The sequence below is a fragment of the Rhipicephalus sanguineus genome, chromosome 2 (assembly GCF_013339695.2).
Source record: "Rhipicephalus sanguineus isolate Rsan-2018 chromosome 2, BIME_Rsan_1.4, whole genome shotgun sequence".
In the NCBI taxonomy this organism is placed as follows: domain Eukaryota; kingdom Metazoa; phylum Arthropoda; class Arachnida; order Ixodida; family Ixodidae; genus Rhipicephalus; species Rhipicephalus sanguineus.
The window spans coordinates 133,646,164-133,668,444 of NC_051177.1; positions in this window are offsets into that span (position 1 = coordinate 133,646,164).

Sequence of the window (22,281 nt, forward strand, 5' to 3'; positions counted from 1 at the left end):
GCTCTCGTAGTCATCTTCTTAGCTTGGTACATACTAAAATTGGCATAGGAGGACGTGAATCAATGACGAACACGATTGGCAGGTCATGACATGAACAAGGTGACTTCCCTCTCACGTAAGTCATGATATTCTTTTCACCAGGCACGTGTGGCACATACTGCATAACACGACACATGATGTACTGTTATGCGCCACAAGTGATTCTCAGTCTACGCCACCCAGTCTTTGGAAATCTTAACCGCACAATGTGAAGGATCCCGTGCCACAGAAAATGCAGTGCCGGGTTCGGTGGTATTGTCGATGGTTTATATATCCTGACAGAGTAAAATAAGATCACGCCTCGAGCCGGAATCAAACCCAGTCATTCTGCATGGCAGTCAAGTATTCTACCGCTGAGCCACGCTAGTGCTTGAAACTGTTACGGAAAAAGGCCCTATACAAGGGTCATTGAGGTGTCAACTGCCGATTGGTATCATGTTGGCTTATATCATTGCAGCAAACATCAAATATCTGTGATTCCTCAAGCTATAGTCAAGCGTAGCGCGAATACGCCTGCGACCGCTACGTATTATGTGCACATCATCGCCCCGTAGCGGGCTCTTCGTTGCGATGAGCGAGAGAGATGGCTTTATTATGAAAGAAAAGCTGAAGTGTAGGCCGGATTCAATTTTCTGACCTGCTACTCTGAGTTTGAAATGGGGAAGGGGTGGAAAAGAGAGGAGAGAAGGTGTTGATGATGAAGATGAAGGTGGGGATGAAACGAAAGCTTGAATGTCCAAAAGCTATTTACAGTCTCTTGTCTAGTTCCGTCTCGCGCAACAACTTGTTCAGAGCTTTCAGAATCTGCGCTGATGACGAGGTGTAGCTCGCAACAGACCTTTATCCGATACCTGTTGCTTGACAGAATTCAACAAAAAGGTGGTCATGGATTCTTTGTACGGTATATCGCGGGCAGATGCACAAGAGGAGTTCAGTGGTCTCAGGAGTGCCACATACCTCGCAATTCGGACAGTCTGCACGGCCGACGTGGCCTGGGTAGCGACTAGTGAACGCCACACCTAGTCGTGATCTGTGCAGTAAGTTGTACTGCACCTTTTCATAGTTGACGGTATTTTAATGTGCGCGTCAGGGTCGAGTTTGTGGAGACGGCGGTGACGATTACTTGGTAAGGATCAAGCTGCAGTTCTTTCGCCGAGAAACTAACGTCGCTGGTCTAACGTGAGTGCCAACGTTACGTCGGACGATAAGCCACCCTTTACACGCCAGTGTACTCGGCGTGGCTGGTAAGCCCATGACATTTGCACAACTGCTCAATTTACACGAAGACGTCGAATTACCTCGTAACGCTTGGCTCAACGAGAGAAATCCCGCATTGGCTGCTACTGGCTGACTGCTTCGCACGAAATTGATTACCACAGGGCGTGGGATCTGCCGTATTTTTATCTTTTGTGATAGGTGTGAACATTCACGGAGGCCGACAAAATATTCTGTCGATTCAAATAACGTGAGTGAAGATATGTCGGATCAGACTTTACCTTCGTTTAACGTTCCCGTACCGACGGAAACTAAACGAGCGTTCTGCGTTCAGAATTCTATAGCCTATAGCCCGTAAATTAATATTTTTGAGAATAACGCATTTTCCAGACAGCAATCATCACTTTTACGTACGGGATATGAAAACGCCATAAATTCTCAGCATACTGAAATTTTATTTGGCGATGTCTTGGGAAATTTACGTATTGTTGGCTATCCGCTGGTTTTCTGTACAGCATCGTCTTTATCGATCCGATGTGGTATAGATACACAACCAATCTAATGAGAACGAAGGCTTTTTTTCTAGGAATTTTAACCGTTTTTATTACCTTGAAATTCTCATTGTCAGGTGGTACTCACTTTTTACGAACATAATTCCGAGAAACACCTGCCTCCCCTTCTACGCATTCGACGCGAATTACCGAACACCACCTCCGCTTTCTTTACTTCCTCACTAACTGTTACCTCCTTCTTTTCGACTCGCCCAATTCGGCATGCCGGCCCCTCTTTCTTCTTCACCCGCGTTTGCCATTTCCTCCCCTTTTATTTGGGTTGTATGAGAGGGTAAGAATCATGCACATAGACGCGCTAAAGTAGGCAGTTGCACCCTTGAAAAAGACAAGTCCGCTCGTCGCAACCCCATGTTCGAGAACTTTTAATCTCTTCAAGCATCCATCCTCCCCTGAAACGCTGCCTTATGAGCATAGTAAACAATAGCAAAATAAGAAACTATATCAACGTTTACCCAACAGGCTCTCAGGATTACTTTAAACAAGCTGTAACTTATGCTGACAGAGTGCTATTCTGTCACAGCTAGACAAACATCTCGACCACGCTTTCAAAGAAAAGCTTTGTACGTACGAAGAGAGAGAGCGAGAAAACTTTTATTTGTGAAGGCCTCAAGGATTATCCTCGTCGGGTGGAGCCCTTAGTTGAGGGCCCCATTGGCTCGCGCCACACAACGTGCCCGCTGGATCAGCCGACGCTGCTCCTGCGGCTCTGAGCTGGTCAGCGCAGTCTCCCAAGAGGATTGTGAGGGTGAAGGAATAGGGCGGCAGCCCGGTGGTTGTGGACATTCCCAGGTGCAGTGATACACCGTGTGCTTCGCTCCACAATAGGGACAGTATGAGGGATATTGTGTGGGTGGAAGAGATGAAGGATGTAAAGGCAGGGGAATGAATTAGTATTCTCGGTTGAGTGATTTGTGTGGTGGTGGGAAGTAGATGCGGCTTTGTCGGTAGTGTTGTAGCGTTTTAGTGTAGTTGAGTGGTTCTGTTGGTGCATCGTCTGGGTTGGACAGCTCTTCCGAAGGCGCCCGGTTTGTGAGCTCTCGATCTACCGCATTAGCGCGTTCATTGCCATGGAGAGAGGCATGTCCAGGCGTCCAGACGATACGCACCCTGTGTAACAAAGTGGGGTGTATTGATGTCAGGATACGATGTGTGTAGGGTGTGACCATTCCTTTCGCTATGTTCCGACAGGCAGTTTGTGAATCGGTAACCAAGGTAATTGGTTCTTCCGGTGCTGGTAATTGTGAAGCGTGTATAATAGCCAGGGCGATAGCAGCCTCCTCTGCCGTGCCGCTGTCCAGGGTTTTAAGCGTAGCCGATACCGTTACAGAATCGGTGTTGTCCGCTACAACCAGACACATGGCCCGTTTTTGTGGATATCGGGCCACATCAGTGTAAAGGACTGGTGCGTTAGATGTGCCGTCACCTACGATTCGCATTAGAGCTTTTACTCTTGCTCGTCTCCGGCCTTTATGTCGATGAGGGTGCATATTACGGGGTATGGGGGCTACTTGAATTTTCTTCCTGATATCAAACGAAAGATGTTTGGGCTCTTGTTGCGGTTTGTTTGGCACGCTGTATCCCAACCGAGAGAGAATGAGACAACCCTGTCTTGTCCGCTGCAGACGTTCAATTTGGCTGTTAAAATGTGCTTCAATTAGTTCACGTATGGTGTTGGGAACCCCAAGTCGTAGAAGGAGCTGCGTGGACGCGTGATTGGGCAGTCCCAGAGCAGCCTTTAGTGCCGTGCGGAGAAGGGCGTCTATCCGGCTTGCCTCGGTTTGAGTAAGGTTGTGGTAGGGGAGGTGGTAGGTCAATCCGCCTATGATGAGGGCTTGCACCAATCGGAGAGTATCTTTTTCGAGAAGTCCATGTCGGTGGTTGGTAATGCGCTTAATCATATGAGTCACTTGGGCGATTTGTTTGCGCAGTAGTTGGAGGGTACATGTGGCCTTGCCGTTGTGTTGTATATGAAGTCTTAATATGCGGAGTCTACCTACCCTTGGAATAAGGTGCACGAAATTCAGATGCACGATAACGTCTGGTGATATGTTGGTTTTCTTCCGGCGTTTAAACACCAGCAGTAGTTCCGACTTCTCAGCTGCGCAAGTGAGTCCTCCGGCTAAGGCATACCCTTGAACCACATTGACAGCGTCCTGCAGTGCGTCTTGAATGGCGCCGTCTGACCCTTTGGTTACCCAGATTGTGACGTCATCGACGTAGAGCGCATTCTGCACATTTGGAATTTTGTCTAGGAGTGGTGGTAGTTTTGCCATGGCCACGTTGAACAGGGTAGGTGATAAAATGGAACCTTGCGGAGTGCCTCTGCCGGAAAGCCTTATAGTGCCCGACCGAAGTTCCCCAAGGCCAATGGTTGCCGTGCGGTCAGATAAAAACGCTCGTACATAATGGTAGGTGCGTTTGCCACAACGGGAGGAGGCGAGTTTGTTTAAAATGAGGTCATGTGAGACATTATCAAATGCCCCCGTAAGGTCCAAGGCCAAAATTGCTCTAGTTTGAGCCGCACTTGGGCCATCCTTGACATCTTCCTTAAGTTGTAAAAAACCGCTACCGCGGATCTCTGGCGTACTACCACAGTACTTTCTGCCTCGCGTTTGTATGAACGTTTTGGAGGTACGTGGAATGACTCATTTCACACATAGTCTCTATAACGCCGGTGATGACACAGATTAGGGAGCGGTATAGCCAAATTTCAATTTTCGTCGCTATACTACGTCATAAAGATATGGTATTACTAAACCCTGATTATGATGCAACTTACCTCAACAAGTAAGTGAAACAAATTATATATATTTCGACGAAAGCTATAGAGAGATTAGTAAAGCATATTAAAGCTAGGCGAAATAACAAACTAGTTAACGCTCTCTAACGCAGCCGTTATATTAATAAAATTTGTGCTTTATACGTCTGTAACGGTAAATGAACGGCCCCAACTTTTTCGCCATCACCAAGAGAATGCTTGAGAAAAGCACCATTTTGATCTGCCGTATTATTTGACAGTATCGCAAAGATCTATCGCGGTGCTCTTTATGGTCTAGCCAGTGAGCAGACTCATCGTTTTTGAGTAAGTCCGTAATTTAGTGCAAAGGCCGAAAATGAAACACTGTTTTCAAATATGACTGGTATGCATCTTTCGTTTTTTTAAATAAAACAATACAACATGCTTAGTTCACAGATCATAAAAATCAGGAAATTTAGTAGAAGATGCAAATTACGCAACAACATCAGAAGAATATGAGGATGCAGTAATATTTATGGTGTACTTCTCCTTGGTTTTACAGGTTTCGAGGATGCTATGTTGCACAGGTGTTTTATGACTACAGGAAACAATGAAGGTAACGGCAATACGGCCTCCTGAAACGTCATGCACAAGTAGTAATTTGCTTCAACAAAACGAAAACTGTCTTACCTGACATGATTTAGGGAACACGCCGCGAAAAACCCCTACATCTACTGTCTAAAGGATGGAAGCGATATAGCGCTGATATATGGGACATTGAACATTTTAATATTGCTCAACATCTCATACATAGTATAGTCCTACTTTTTCAATATATGATAGTGATGTCTTCAACTGCTGCACTCGGGAAGGGAGGCAAGTTCGCAAGCATTAATTTTAAGCGCTTGCGGAGGTCGCAAACCATGCTTCGGTACATTTTATTTGTTCGGTAACCGACTCCGGCCCTTTAAAATTGTCAGTAAATAAATACGATTGCCGAAACAATTGCACTTTCATTATAGAGCCAACTCTGTTCTAACTGTAAAGTGTGCTACAGTTTTGAAAGCCTGTCTGTAAAGGTATCACGCAATCTATGCACACTTCAGCGAGGTGTCGTTTTAAGCATTCGGCGAAATTAAGCAGGATATATATTGACTGAATACATTAATTACTGATGTTTTGATAATTTTTGCAATAATGCAACTGAAATAAAATAGTCGCACTTTTCACGACGGCTGTATGGCAGGAAATTGCGGGGATATACTGAAACAGCCAGGTATGCTTACCCACAATAGAACACATGATTATCACAGCGAATGCTTGTGCCAGCATGATTATTTGCTGTAGCAGAAACGTTTTGTTGGCTAGCACCCGGCTTTAAAGCAAGTGCAATAACTGCAGCAGGTAGTAGAAGACAGCTTTTTAATAATCGATAACACAGGTCTGCTTAACAATAGCCATGCATAATGGTATGCTGCGGAAGCGGCATCTTTCTGTGACCACCTGCAGAAATTCTGTAACCACGAAACTTAACTACAGCACATGCTGATATCGTTTTGAACGCAGAACAACGTGATTACAGCTGATGTTCAGAGGGTATTTCATCATATCTATACAAGCGTGTACATTGACTGGATTGGAAAAAATCTTTATTTGTGTTCTGCAGGATGCGCCTAGCGCGTAGCGGTTGGCCGTCCTGCAGGCCCATGAAGCGGCCTCCAGGTATTCCCTGTCGGTTACTGCACGGGAGACGCCCGCTACGCGCTAAGTGTGTACGTTGACATTTGCTGGAATTCTAGCTGATGCTAATAGAAGGTAGCGTGTAAGCTGAATCCAGATAAAATTGAAGAGGAGATCCAAGTTACCAACGTCAATTTTGATGAAATTTAAGCGCAGGATTCACACCCCTAAGAAACATCCTAATGTTAGTTAATTGGAAAGAAATGTTTCACTGAAAAATGTACTGTCTACGGTTTCCGAAGACACTTTCCGTAAATTTTGAAATTTCTTATCTTCGAGCCCACTTAGCGACAAAAAAAGCACAATTGGCGACCTCAATATTTTTGCCAACAAATAAGAGGTGAAATCCACCCTTGTGGGCATTTTAATGTACTCTACTACTGACGGAAGTTTGAGAGAAAAAACCGGGAACCTAGTAAACGGCCCAAAATTCTTGTAATTTAGGAATTATTTGCTTTAAAGAAGTTCAGTTGAAAATAATAATACTTGGTGGATGTAGACTTTTGTAACTCAGCTATCTTTCGAGGTAATTATCGTGGCTTCTTAGGAACATCGTAATAATTTGAGACAACTCATATAGAGTTTACCAGAAACATCGAAATTTTAAAATAGTTTTTGATAATATACATGAATAATTCTTAAAAATCTCGCGCGTCAAAGTCCAGGATCTTGTGTTTCCTTCGGCGTAACAAAAATGCATTTAAGGAGCTAACGAGTTCCGGTGCGTCATATGTGACGAAATAAGCCTGGCGGCCACGTCGTCAACGGTGTGTGGCAAGTCGAATGCGGGTTGCTTAAAATACTCGTAGCCGACGTAAGCACAACAAGCGTTCGATAGATGCACTTGTCATTAGAATTGAATATACTTGCATAACTATTCACTATCCATTACAGTGGCATCCAGATTCTGTAGAGAGAGGGAGAGAGAGACAAAGAAAGGTTAAGTGAGAGGCAGGAAGGTTAACTAGAAGTTTTTCGGTTTGCTACCCTGCACTGGGGAAGGGGTGAGGGGGGATAGAAAGGTAAGGAAGGAAAAAAGAGCAAAAAACGAAAAAAACGCACACACACTCAAGCACGGGGGCATCATAGTCGTTTAGCGAGGTCGGTTGAGCGGAGAAACTTCAGCAGCGCTTTCGTCGCTTTCTGGTCGGAAGCTAGAACGTTCCGGCCCTCCAGAATTGATTGTCATATTCTCTAAAAAAAAACACATTTTGTAAATTTTAACTGTAGGCCCGCAGATGCATGTTTGTCATTTCTCATAAGTCTGCTGCATCACTTTAGAATTACTGGCACGTCTAAGAAATTTATTTACACCATACTTCTATTTGCTTGTCGTTGTGTCATTGTTCAGGGTATTAGGAATGCTTTTTGTTTGTAGGGCAATCATTTCTGTCTCATGTTTTTATGAATATCTGAAAAGAATATTTCGGAGTTACTTCTTTGATGAAGTTTCACTCACATCCTCAGTTTTCGAGCTTTCTTGTGCATTGTGGCGCTTTAGAAGGTGCACTGGTTATATTCTCATATACAGAACAATAAACATAGCAGGAATGCGTTGAATGAAATCTCAGATATTTGTTTCGAGGAAGTCATTCGAGGTTCGCGCTGAAAAGGGATCTATAGACCTTTTAGTGTTACGTTCGCTTTTCATGACACGCTTGTGGTGTAGTGAATTCATTCGGACGGATGGGGCTTCATCCAGACAACGTGCACAACCTTCGGTGCACGCCGTCGACAACTTGAGCAGTGCGGACTATGATGAACAACTTCATAGTTAACGTCAGTCAAACGTCGAAGCACATTGCACGGCCAGAAGTGGTGCCCTAACAGCTTCTCGTAGAGGCCACGACGGCGAATTGGTGCCCTGGCCAATGCTCTTCCACCCGGCTCGTAGGAAACTTGTCCGAAATGATACGGAAGATTATAGCGGCTTGAGTAGTAGTCCTACTGCGCATAAGTGAGTATGCCAGCAAGCCGTTGGGGCTCTTCAGCAAATGCTTTTCAACTGCGCTGGCAAAGAGGGACAAAGAAAAGGAGAGAAGACCGTACGTGCGCAGCCCGGTCTCTTCCCTCTTCTTTGTGCGCGTTTCTTAGCGCACTCAAAAAGCCTTTACGATGAAAACCAACCAACTAATTTATCAGCGAGCTGAGTGATGCAGTCGGCATCCGTTTTGACGCCATGACATTCATGTTGTAGCATAGCATTGAGAATAAATGTGGCTTCACGCCCATAGAAAAGATGTAATGTTGTCAGTCGTGTTGTCTCTTGCTGGGTCGTTTTCAATATGAAGGTAACATACTGCAACATCTCGTCCCCATCGTTATGTTCTACATCGGCATACATGCAAAGCATTTCTACAAATTTCAAGGAGCTCTGTCGTCTATTCGTTTGGGGACGGTACGCCGTTCACGATTAAATATTAGGCTTAGGCGCACCGAAGACGCGGAAAATGTAGGTAGACAAAACAATGCTTACACTCACAAGTAAATTTGTCAGTGTTGAGAAAATCATTTATAACTAATATATATGGTTTTAACGTCTAAATTCATGGTAATCTGATATATACGTTTTTAATTGCGTCCTGATTTTATTGCGCACGTACGAAGTATACTTTATAAATGTGTCTCTGACCAATAGGAAATTCCGTTGTGAGTGTAAGCGCTGTCCTGAAAATGTTCGAAGGCGGTCCTATTCCAGAGAAGTTTTGATAATGTGTTGCACAGAAAAGGTGGTAAGCATAAACACCTCGCCAAGAATGGATAGCCAGTCCTGTCAAATTTAGAGTTCGTCTTAAACATCCTTTCGGCGAATAGCCATTCGGGTAAAATATGTGCTGGGAGAAATGCTCGGTTCGACGTTACCGTATTGCATACGCGTCTTCCATAGACGCTGCAGATGAATGATGAACCAAAATATAGGGCACGTCATTAAAAGATGTTGACAAAAAATGAAAAATGTACCAAATAATGACAAATTGTTTTCTAGACATGCGCAGACTTGCAGTATGAAAATACGTCGAACCATATCAAGTCCCTGTATCTTCTAGCGTCTTGGATAGGATTCTCGAACACCATCGTGCTTACGAGGAAAGACCAAGAGAAAAAAACATGGCTGATCCCTCCGTCATAGGAATCGGTATAACACGAAAGTGAAACGTGTCTTCACAGAAGTAGTGCTTATGATATATGAGAGCTTGTACAATGTCTATTCGTGTTTGGCAGCTATAGCACCGTTTGACGTGGATGCACCCATGTTGACAGCATGTCTCTATCGCGACGACTAACGCCCATGATCATGATTAAACCATTGTGGTAGCTGACGGTGCGAACATATATTTGGACACAGCGAATCGTGAATCCCGCGTAAGGATGATATCAACAAGCTCATAATCAACATCGGTACCCGGTATGCACTTCTTCAAAGCGTCGTCAATTAAGGAGAGAAACGGCACGGTGTGCGCTTTCTAGTAATGGGTAGCCGACGCCTGTGCTCATGCATACATAACACACACTGCACTTCAACGCGGGAGGTAGAGGTTCGTAGCCTGAGCCGCAAACGCGTGCGTCCCTCTGGCCTCTGTCTCGCAGGCGCTGCTCTCGCTCCACCAAGGCACGACATTCGCCCGTCGAAATCGCGTCCTTTCTGCAACGCATATTGCAGCAGTTTTGTTAGTCGGTGCTCTCGCAATTGAAGCAGTCGGCGGCAGAGAAATCCCGTTCGTGCACGTGGAAGCTGCACTACTCCGATGAGCCGACGCACGCTAACACGAATCCAAAGGCAAAGAACGTAACTGCGTCAAGGGTGCCTCGGCGACGCCAGCGCGGCCAGTCTACCTCTCTGGTATCGAGACGCTTTAACCATGACCTCCGATATCACGTGCAATCTCGGAGTAAGCGCTAGTAAGTGTCGATCGTGAAGCATTACTTCTTTTCACCTCTCACAGACGGCGGCACCGCCCCGCTCCGCCCGCCGCGAAAGAGAAGGTGTGAAAGATATAAGGCGCGTTCGCGCCGTGCCTAGCATCTCCCGAGTTGGCTTAGTCGGTAGAGCGTCGGGCGCTTGCCGTCGCGGCCGCAACGTCGTGGGTTCGATTCCCAGCGGGGTATCTTTTTCTTGGTTTTTTTCTTTCTCACCCGTTGGCGTCCATTTTATCAACGTCATATCCGTGACGGATGTACTTGGTGGACCCCGGCATAAAACACTTTCGTGTTAAAAACAGGAACGTTAACGGCGCCAGCGTGTCCCTTGGGGCAACAGCAATCAATTACTAAGATAACAAAGAAGTCATAGGGCCTCGGTACCGTCTGCTGCCGTGAAGCCTGTTCATAACCTCTATGGCGATGTCGTCGGTGATATGTCGTGGAAGACACTGCATAGTCGTTTGATGGGCACGTTTTCAACCTGGCCATTCACTAAAAAAAAAGGCGTCCGCCGACAAAGCTCTGTGCCATGTGCTCAACAGCATCGCTGGTTATCCACCTTTACAGAGTACAATGGCTCCTCAAGTTTTCGTTAAGCCTTTCGCCAGTTGTCCTTCAGCACGTATGCAAGAGTGCAATTCACCAAAATATTTCGACAGCTGTTGCACGTCAGTTTATAGTGCATCGACTTTTATAAGAAAAGTAGGACATGCCTATATCATCTATGCCAAGAATGTAGCCGTTGAGTGGCGGTCATTGGAACTTCTTGCTTCTCGCGGTCATCCTTTATCCGATAATTTTATGCCTTACACATACTTATGTTCCACCTCTATTGAATTTTATATTCTATTTGGCGGTTAATGCCATCTCTGAAGCACCAGTGCATTTGCGGCAACTCAAATGGCGAAGGGGTCCTTTTTATGTGCAAGAGTGTACATGAAGAAGTGTAACTGGGACGTAACTGACTGATAGCCCTTGAATGAAATCAAACACTTCTGGCTTCAGTGACATGAAGAGGACATTTGTGTCATCGTTTTGCACACAAAAAATTCGGCAGATCCCACGCACTGTGGGAATCGATGTAATGCGAAGCAGCCAGCAAACAGCTGCATACATCGCCTTTTTTTCTTTGAGCCAAATGAAATCATTCATGCCATGGCATCTAGTCCACCATATATCGCATGTTTGCCATGCACGCATGCATGCATAATGTAGTATACACTATGCCAATGAAACGCATATTCTGGTATATACAATGAATGCCGTGTCGCTTATGTTCGTCACGCACTCGTGTCGTGCCATACCAATTTTGGTATATATCCAGTTAACAAAACGGCCGGAAGCACACCATGACGGTGGCATGTAAATCATACCGTACATGAGATGCATAATATGATTCACATGTTAAGACCTCTCATTTATGTTCGTCATAAAGTCACATCGCGCAATATAAATTTTGGTGCATATCAAACGAGCGAAATGGCCGCGAATGCACCATGAGCGCGGCATGTAAATCATGACATACATGACATCATGTCACGGTTTTCATGTTACCACCTGTTATGCATGTTCGTCATTCAGTCGCGTCGCGCAATACCAATTTTGGTACATATCAAGCTAGGAAAACGGCCGCGAATGTATCATGAGTGTGGCTTGCAAATCATGTCGTACATGACCTGCATGTCATGTTTCCATGCTACCACCTCTCATTTACGTTCGTCATGCAGTCGCGTCGCGTAATACCAATTTTGGTGTATATCATGCAAGCTAAACGGCCACGAATGCGCCATGACCATGACATGTAAATCATGTCGTACATGTCATGCATGTCATGATTTTCGTGTTACCATGTCTCATTTACGTTCGTCATACAGTCGCTGCGCGCAATACCAATTTTGGTGTACATCAAGCTAGCGAAGCGGCCGCGAATGAATCATGAGCGTGGCATGTAAATCATGAGATACATGACATGCATGTCATGGTTTTCATCTTACCAACTGTTATTCATGTTCTTTATACATTCACTTCGCGCAATACCAATTTTGGTGTATATCAATCTACTGAAACGGCCGCTAGCGCACCATGAGCGTGGCATGTAAATCAGGTTGTACATGACTTGCATGTCATGATTTTCGTGTTACTACCTCTCACTTACGTTCGTCATACCGTCGTGTCGCGCAATACCAATTTTGGTGTATATCATGCAAGCGAAACGGCCGCAAGTGCACCATGAGCGAGGCATGGAAATCATGACATAAATTCCATAAATGTCATGGTTTTCATGCCAACACCTGTTATTCATGTTCTTCATACAGTCACATAGCACATTACCAATTTTGGTGGATATCAAGCAAGCGAAGCGGCCATGAGTGCGCCATGAGCATGACATGTAAATCATGTCGTACATGTCATGCATGCCATGATTTTCATGTTACCACGTCTCATTTACGTTCGTCATACAGTCGCTGCGCGCAATACCAATTTTGGTGTACATCAAGCTAGCGAAGCGGCCGCGAATGCATCATGAGCGTGGCATGTACATCATGACATACATGACATGCATGTCATGGTTTTCATCTTACCAACTGTTATTCATGTTCTTCATACAGTCACTTCGCGCAATACCTATTTTGGCGTATATCAATCTACTGAAACGGCCGCTAGCGCACCATGAGCGTGGCATGTAAATCAGGTTGTACATGACTTGCACGTCGTGATTTTCATGTTACCACCTCTCATTTACGTTCGTCATACGGTCGTGTCGCGCAATAGCAATCTTGGTGTATATCATGCAAGCGAAACGACCGCAAATGCACCATGAGCGTGGCATGTAAATCATGACATACATGTCATGGATGTCATGGTTTTCATGCTACGACCTGTTATTTATGCTCTTCATACAGTCGCATAGCACAATACCAATTTTGGTGTATATCAATCTAGCGAAACGACCGCGAGTGCGCCATGAGCGTGGCATGTAAATCATGTCATACATGACATGCATGTAATGATTTTCATGTTACCACGTGTCAATTATGTTCGTCATACAGAAATGTCTCGTCATACCAGTTTTCGTATATATCCCTTAATTAAACGGCCGCGAGCGCCCAGAGACCATGTCATGTAAATCATGCTGCACGTGACATGCGCGTCATGATTTGCATGTTAGGACCAGTCATTATGTTCGTCATGAATTCTTGTCACGCCGTACCAGGGGTCGAATTCACAAAGCTCACTTACGAGCAAATTGTCGCGTAAGAGAAATTTTGTCGCGTAAGTCGATTCACGAAGCGAAAAAAAAACGTCGGAAGAGCCGTCGTTATCACATCGGCCGCTGCGGTAAAGCGCGCTGCGACTGTCAAGGAACATGCCAGCGATGGTGATGCAGTTGCTATATTTGGTGACGTCACTCAAAAAGGCTCGTAAGTGGATTCACGAAGCAAAAAAATTGCGCAGAAACAGCGTGGCTACGAGGAAATCCCGAGAGTGGTCCGGACCACTCTTACGAACAATATGGCTGTTTAGAACATGCAACTGCGGCGTGTGCAACTGTGCCGTGGCTGATTTTAAGCTAATTCACGGCCATGTAAGGCTACTTGACGATTGCAGGTACGTTTTAATTTATTTCGGCGCTTTGAGTTTCGTGTGTTCTTTCGCTTGTACGCTATGGACAGTATTGGCACTCGCAGTCGTCCAATAACCTGAGAGTCGCAGTAATTAAAGAAGCCTATTGGGTGTCAATGGCGAAAAAGTATGCATGCAAAGGCTTGTGGTTGGATTAAAACCAATGTTCTACATGAAAGGTCGATGAAGTCGAAAGCGGCGCGGTATTTGGTCAACATTTTTTTGTTATGTTGTTGTGTTGCGTCCTACTTCCTCCAATGAGACGTCCAACTTATGATGATGTACGCAGCATTGGTCGAAATTACCACCAAAGAGGTTCAGAGGAGCACATCAGCTGCACGTTATTGGAAATAAAATTGAGCGGAGCATTTCAGTTAGCCGTTATTAAAGCCTATTATGTGATGCCATAAGTTGTCTAGTTGGATTGGCTTTAACTGACCAATAGGCACGATCTCCGAAATGCAGCTGTCGCTATGCACTTTGGGCCAATCCATAGCGGGCTCGTACAATGCAAATCACAGCATATTATAGATGTGCGTGATTATGCATGAAATCACAAACCAATCGAGCTCTTCGACCTTCATTGTTCGGAAACCGAAACGGAACGCGTTTATATGGCAAGTAGTCAGAAAGAAATGGTGCCAGTAATTTCAAATGACATCGAAAATAAGTGCGAATGCTCACGATTCTCGAGTATAAACAAACCTTTGCCGAATTCATGTCCCTTTGATTATTAACTGCCATTTAACTTGGCGTGAGAATATCAATTAAAGGTGGCTTCACCCACTCATATATCTATTTTGTTCTCAGAAGCGTCAGCGTGACCTGGAAATCATCGCGTAGACAAGGCTAAACCCCCGCTGCAGGCTCCTATCGTAGCAGACGACAAACGCTAGCAGACGACGGCTTGGGCGAGAGGCGCAGCTTATGATTGGTTGGGAACCAGTACTCTCCACATCAGGTCATTTTATGACGTTGACAAAACACTTCTTTCATCGCGCGCTCCTGTCGTGTTCGTCATATCTTCCCCCTCGCACATAAGAGAAACTTTTATCTCGCCGTGAAAAATGCGCAAGTGCTTTTTGTGAGATCTCTTAGCGCTTGCCCCTGCTGCGCAGTTCGCGTAAACAACATGGCGCCGTAAACTGTATGTGTCGGTGCCGATTTTCGCAAACGCTTGGGTTCCTTCAGCGTTCGACTGGATGTGCTGTGAATACCGCTGCTTTTTCGGTGCGCGCAAGCCGTGTGAAGACCGACGGCAGTGTCTCTTGGTGTGCGGTGAAGCGTAGCGAAGCCTGTGCCTCGGTGTGTTTATGAAGCGGGGATCGGCGCCTGTGTACCGACGGTAACTAGCACTCGAGGAGCCTGCAGTGCGTGCTTGAGTGTTGGTAACAGTTCGTTTGCTTCGCTTTCCAGTATCTCAGTAAGGTGCAGTGCGGCATTTCGAAATGACAACATTTCGGCACGTTACTTGAGTGATTCCGTGCTCGCACGGTAACGCATGAACTACGCTCTGTATTTGGTTCTTGCTTCGGCACGGGTTAGCCCGTGCGCTTCTATTTTCTTGTGAGCAGTCGAGGCAAATGCAGTGTTCGGGAGTGAAATGATGTGCGTTGTGAACAGTGGTGCTGTGTTGACATTTACAAGACTTGTGAAGAGGCTGTGCCCGTGTGACAGAATATTAAAAGCGTTGATAACCGTGTTTTGCCCTACGAAGTTGTGATGGTGCTTTATGAGGGCTTTAAGGATTTGGCGCTGGGCTTGGCGTTTTTTTTAACTCGTTGCTTCTCCTTGCGATAACCGTAATCCGAACGTCATAACGTGTCGAACCGAAGTCGCGCGCCGAGACATTCTGCTGTAAATGTGGCTGCTTTGGCAGTACGCCTTGACTGTTCTCCGGTGAAAACTTGGACTTGTACCAGGCAGCGAAAGCACGTGGACGTCACGCTTCGCTCAGGACAGAACACACTTCTCACTGGTGCCTTGCCTTGGATGAAGTCGTAGACCAGCACCTGCTAACTACAGGTTTTCGAGTGCATCTGTCCTATCGTTTTGCACGGCACTGGAGCCTTGACTACAGCGGCCCACGGCGATTGCTCACGCTTCACCAGTGGACGCACACGTCTTGCTAGCCTTGCATTTCTAGTCAACGGCAGCTTCCAGTCCAGAGACGTGTTTTGCATGTGGCTGCAGGGCACATTCGATTCCCGATGACGCTGACGGCTGCTAATACCGTTGTGCCATCGGTGAGTTGAACTTGCGCAACTAATTTCGTTGTTATTCGTGTAGCGCTATAACGTACGCTTGTAAGTTTTTCATCCCAGCAGATGTAATGTCACCTCATGTTAAGTTCCAGTACGAAAAATGTACTACTACCGCTTTGTATATACGTATATATGGCCAATACACATATATTCGAATATGAGCAAGTACACCAGCAGTGTTTATGATTTGGGTTAAGCAGGTTATTATCTGGTTATTAAGAGGAGCCTGTCTGTTTACCACGCTTGATAGTTGAGAGAAAAATATTTGATGCGAATTTATTTTCCAGGAGCCATGTAGCACTTCAGGAATTCCCTTTATATTGCAAAATTACTTGTATAGAAGATTACTGCTGTGGCAGCATTATACTTTACCAGGACATATATATCTTACGGTATGTAAAGCTTACATGGGGCTTCAGTTTGTTGCAAATTGAATATGGCATCTTTGATAGCTTTGACTAAGTGATATTTTTTGTGTTACTGCCAAATATGTATTAAGAGCGCTTTCAATGGTGGTTTTTTTAATATATCCTGTTTGGCCTCTTCACAGATCGCAGACTTTCGTAAGGTCCTGGAATCCATCGATTGCAAGCACTGGCAAACCAAGCCACCTTATGGCTTGGAGCACCTGTGCAGAAATAGGAAGGACTTGTGCTCCCTAAATGTACAAGTCTTTTGCAACAGTAGGGGTGTCATCATCCAGCCGACCTCAAAGGGGCCTGGAAGCGCGCATGGCAGCCTCATCTGGATGGACTGTGCTCGACCTGGGAGCTTCAAGGGCAGAAAACTGCCTAATGGCTGGTTGCTAGGTTAGTTTTTTTAAAGTACGGATGGTACAGTAAACACCGGTTAATGTACACACCTTCACAACTCAAACATTGTTAGCAACAGTGGATGCTTGTGTTATTTTCACACACCAATGCTAATTAGACACTTAAGGAGAAGCAAACTATGATGGAATTGACAATGTCGCAAGTGTAAAGTCTGCAGCTTATGAAGTTTACTTCATACATGTGAGACTGGAAAGTTGTGCTTTTGAAATAGCACAAATAATTTTATTGCTTATTGAGCTCTTGTGCTTGTGACTCACTCACTGTATCAAGTGCTCTATATGGAAATAGCAAGCGGGTGAAAATCGCCTGGCTGTTCGCAACATGCAGGGACAAACAGCTCAGGCAACACAGGAGCAGTAAATGCGCATTTTACCGGTCGTAGCTCATCTTTTTTTCAATGTTGTTGCATATGTTGCATTTCCGTCGTACATGTTCTCAGCACAATTGCATAGTCTCACGGTTATTTCTACAAATCGTATTTGACCTGAATACACGCTTGTTGATCTCTGAAGGTGACTCTCCCTATGCCTGAGAGCCATCGGTGCTCACCCTCCTGTCCGTGGCTGGCCCAGCTAAGCAGCAGTGCAGTGCAGCCCCCACCCATGCAAGACAAGTCATACAGTGCACGTTTGGTGTTCTGAGCAGGACACAGCATATCTGCCTGGCATGGCATTGACAGCAATAGTGATGATGGTGAGTATTTGTGGAAACCATAAGAGCCTATTAACATGCATTTGTGGATTATGAGTGTGTTTGTTGCTCACAATCATTTCTCCTAATTAAGTGCATTTTTTTCAAAGTGTACTTTTGGTAGGAAAAGCGGCTTTGAGAAACAAAAACACACATAATCCGCAAGTTCTTTGTGTTTTCTAGTGTTCAAAATTGTTCCTCCACACTGTATGATGAGGTGGCTATGTTAGATAACGTTAAAGTGATGAACAATAGCTGTTGTCTTGTGACATAGCAATACACGAGTACACTCTAAGAAAAAATAGAGTATTTTTTAGTATTTCTGCCACACAACAATAACGTAATCTTGCTTGCTCGGGTTTTCTTTTTTGAAAACCTGGCTCTTGGCACTTTCCTATCAAGAATGCTGTCACTCTAATGCCGCGTGGTGGTAACGCGAGGAAAGTACGTGGTGGTAACAAACCGTGGTGGTAACGCGAGGAAAGTACGTGAGATGGATGACGATTGTAGTTGTGGGGTGGCAATACTCCCCAAATACTTAATTTTTTCTTAGAGTGTAGCACAGTGAACTCATTTGTGGTCGGCTTCTTGCACCTAGTGTAAAGTCGAAATACAAGATACTTTATTGGCTTATGTCTGACTATTAGGCAGAAGTTTGTTGCCTTCAAAATGAACATCGTAGTTATACATTTATATCATAAAATATTTTTTCAAAGACTTCATTGTTTCATTGTTGGTGGCTCTATGTTCAGACCTTTTTTTGTTTTTAATATTTCTTAATACTTGTAATTGGCTTCTGAAAATACGAGAGCTGGAGTTTCTAGCACATATCAGTTGTCCAGTTTTACACATAGCACGGTTGTAACAATCATCTGCATTTTTCTATGTTCCAGCAGTATCACGGGATCAGGTGCCTCACTGTCATCTAATTGTACAGTGTATCTCGGACATAACGCACAAGGCCAACAAGTAGACAGTGACTACCAGTGACTGTGTCCTGCTGTTCAATGTGCACGTCAACAGACAGAATGCATTGTGATATCTGGAACAGTTAGAATTGTATGGTGAGAATCTGCACAGCTGCAGTTTAATTGTTGAGCAGTGCAGCATTGAGCAATTCCTTGCACTTGAGGATTCAAAATTAATTAAATTCTGCGTTTAATATACAAAACCTTGACATTAATGTAAAGCACACTGTAATGGTAGTGTGCAAATTAATTTCGGCTACCTTGAATTTTTAGCATGCACGTAAATCAAATGCATGTGTGTCTCTGCATTTCACTGCCATTAGAAACAGCAGCCATGGCCGGCAACCAAAACCGTGTTTTCATGCTTGGTAGTGCAAGAATGAAACCATTGAAGCGGGTAATTTTGCACTTGGTCGATATAGTCGTTCAGGATACGCGCATTATTATAGCACAATTGATTTTATGTTTATATAAGTTCTGGAAAGTCCTTCTCCACGGATTATTTAGATGCAAGAGGAGCGTTACTATTCCTAGTACGTCCAACAGACTTTAGCACGTGTGTAATGCTATCCCGTCGCCTGTCTATCCTCATCAACAGTCAACCTCTATGCATGTACTGTGTAAGTTTTAATTTTTTTTTTCATATAGTGTTTGTTGCCATAGGTTTCTCCATTATGTATTTGTATACTCTGCAAATAGTTTATCATCTATGCAGCTTTGCTCATTTCACTGCTGAAAGTATTTATTGCTTTTTGTAGGGTGATTATAGCATGCATTTACTTATGCCTTTTGATGCGTCTGTACAATGGTTTAGCCTGAAGAAGGCTGTTGGTATACTCTAATCTTGAAACTGGGGACTTCAAAAAAATTTCTAGGCTGATAACCATTACTGCTATCTTCAGATAAGCTGTGATTGCTCCATGAAAATGTATTTAAGATTCTGTAAACTGTGCAAGGTAAATGTTTTTAAATTATTTTTTGTTGTCCATGTTTTAATGTGCCTGAAACGTAATTACTTCATCGTGGTACATTATAAAATGTTATTCTGCAAATTTCTGCTGATAAACATTGCAGCTGAGGCCAGCAGCAAGATATACATGCAAGGCACTGAAGCTTCACATCACATGCCTTGTCCAGAAGTGCAGTGAAATTTTTTTTCGAGCGGAATGAGAGACTGCTGTACAGCAGTCTCTCAATATGCACACTTTTGAACCTTTTTGAGGAGTGTTTTCAGGAGAAGCAATAGGGTCTTGACATGTCAACAGCATTTTTGTACCGAGGAGCTTAGTAACAGCGAATTGTTTTATTTATGTATTGTCCAGAATTTGTCCGACCTGTGCCAATTTTCCAGCCCACGTCACCTAACATGGCTTGTTATAGTGTTGTCAATGTGCCCGACTATGTAAATAAATTATGTGTCATATTGCAGACATGTACCAAAATGTGATGCATTGCGCTTTTCCTTGGCATCACATTGTCACGGGCTCTTTTCTTATATATCGTCGTTGGCTGCCGCCCACCAAATGTATAAAAATTGCTTGTGAGTGGGCAGCAGCAGGAACTATGCATCAAATTGTTCCAAGAGGGTTCGAGAAATGCCGAGTTGGCACATAAGAGTGGTTAGAGATTGCTCTCGTAAGTTACTGCCTTGAAACCTCATGTGCTCAAGACTGAGTGTATCAGCATTGTTGTTTTATAGCAGTTCATCCTATTAACTACACCTCAACGTATGTATGTATGTACGTATGTATGTATGTATGTATGTATGTATGTATGTATGTATGTATGTATGTATGTATGTATGTATGTATGTATGTATGTGTATGCATGTATCTTAAACAAAAACGTACGTTATTTTGTTTACTGTAACTTTTATAAGAATTTCGCTATTTGCTTTCTAGTTCTCCTTTTTCTATCTCATTTTCATTTCTCAAGTATGTTTCCTACTCTGCAAAAATGAATGTAACCTTACATAAAATGTGTGCATTCAAACAAGATGTTTCGTTTTACAACGTACAGTTCTGAGCAAGAAGTTGAAAACTATGCAACCAACCAGCATAAATTAGTTTATAGGACAGCTCCTCCGTGTAACATTGCTTCTACAGATTGCGTTTGTCGAATATGTAGAATAGACTAGTCGACTTCAACCAGCATAACCAAGCTTTCACCCATGGCTGTACATACGTTTACATATGTGCGTGGTATTTCTACGTATTGTCATACGTGTTGCCAATTACTATTTAGGGCACAAAACTAGTCAAGCTGAATACGCGGATTTTTGTCTGTCCACCTGTCATTTATACTTTAACTGCTGTTGATAAAGAATAAACTCGGGTTTAAAATTTTCAAGTACTTACAAAGGGAAGAGGAGCCCTTAATGACGCAAATGAATTTGCCGTAATCTTTTCGCAGGCCTACTGTTTTGCCCTCTCCTCAGAACTCGATAGCCTGCTGGAGTTCTTTAGAACCATTGACAGAGGCATTACACGGAGCTGCGCAACACGACAGAGACAGAGAGAGAAAACACATCACTGTGTGTGTGTCTTTTCTATCTGTCCCTGTCGTCTTGCGGTGCTGCGTGGAATGAATCCCACCCAACTAGCACGGAAACGACAAAGGCAGTCATCTTGGCCGCAAGCAGTTTGGCCGCCGCGTGTCTGTTGATGTTCTTGAAAACACCGTGATGTCTGACCAGCGCCCGAATAGCTAGAGTCGTGAAAAGTAATGCCCAGGTATGGTAATTGGGTTTCGGGATTGGGCGCTCTTGCAATAGTAGTGGTTAGAGAAAAAAAAGTACTCGTATTTCTGTGATCCGTGAGGGAGCACGGCGCAGCGTTTTTGGGTCTAAAGGGGAATGAAAAAAGAGAGCGGAAAGGCCACATTATCAAAAAAAGAGTGCCCGCAACACATAACCTCAGGCCTTGCTATCCGTTTTTTCATAACAAAAAATACGTGAGTGCTTGGCGACACTGCGAATCGACCCCAGTACCTCCCGCATTGTAGCCGGACGCTGTAACGTCTCGACCACCGCTGCAGTGTTTCGCAAGAGAGCTGGCCACTGTAACACTTACTTCATTGTATATATATTATCTTTCCCTCGAAAGACACCTAATGCAAAATGTCCGGTGAAAGTCGATCAGAAAGAGAAAAAAAAACTCGGGATCCGAGTGCATTTGCCTAAGGTGACTCGAAGGTTAAAGCCATTAAGTGTGGTTATATTACCGTGCACTTTGTATCGAGTGCAACATCACTAATCAACTATCGCTAATTGACTGTCACTAATGTCACTTTCACTAACTGAATATTCTATTTGTTTCGATTATCGTCATTTAAATAAACTTTCACTAAACAAATCACTCTTCAATTAATTTGCTTGGATTCTTATATATAAGCACAATCACACTTTCGCTCGCTTTTGTATGGCTTTCACTCCCATAGACGTTAGTAAGTAACGCGACCGCCGTCTTTTTTTTTTCTTTTTGTTAATTGTGCAAACGCGCAGCACGCGCGCCCTGTGAATCCAGGCGCACGTGTAGTGATGTCACTTCAGGCCGAGATAACTGAACGCCACTTCTTTTATGTTTGCCCACGCAAACTCCGCAAGGACGAAAGGACTGCGCCGTGTCTGTTGAAAAGCATTAGCTCGTAGAAACCTCCCGACGAATCTTCTTCGTTTTA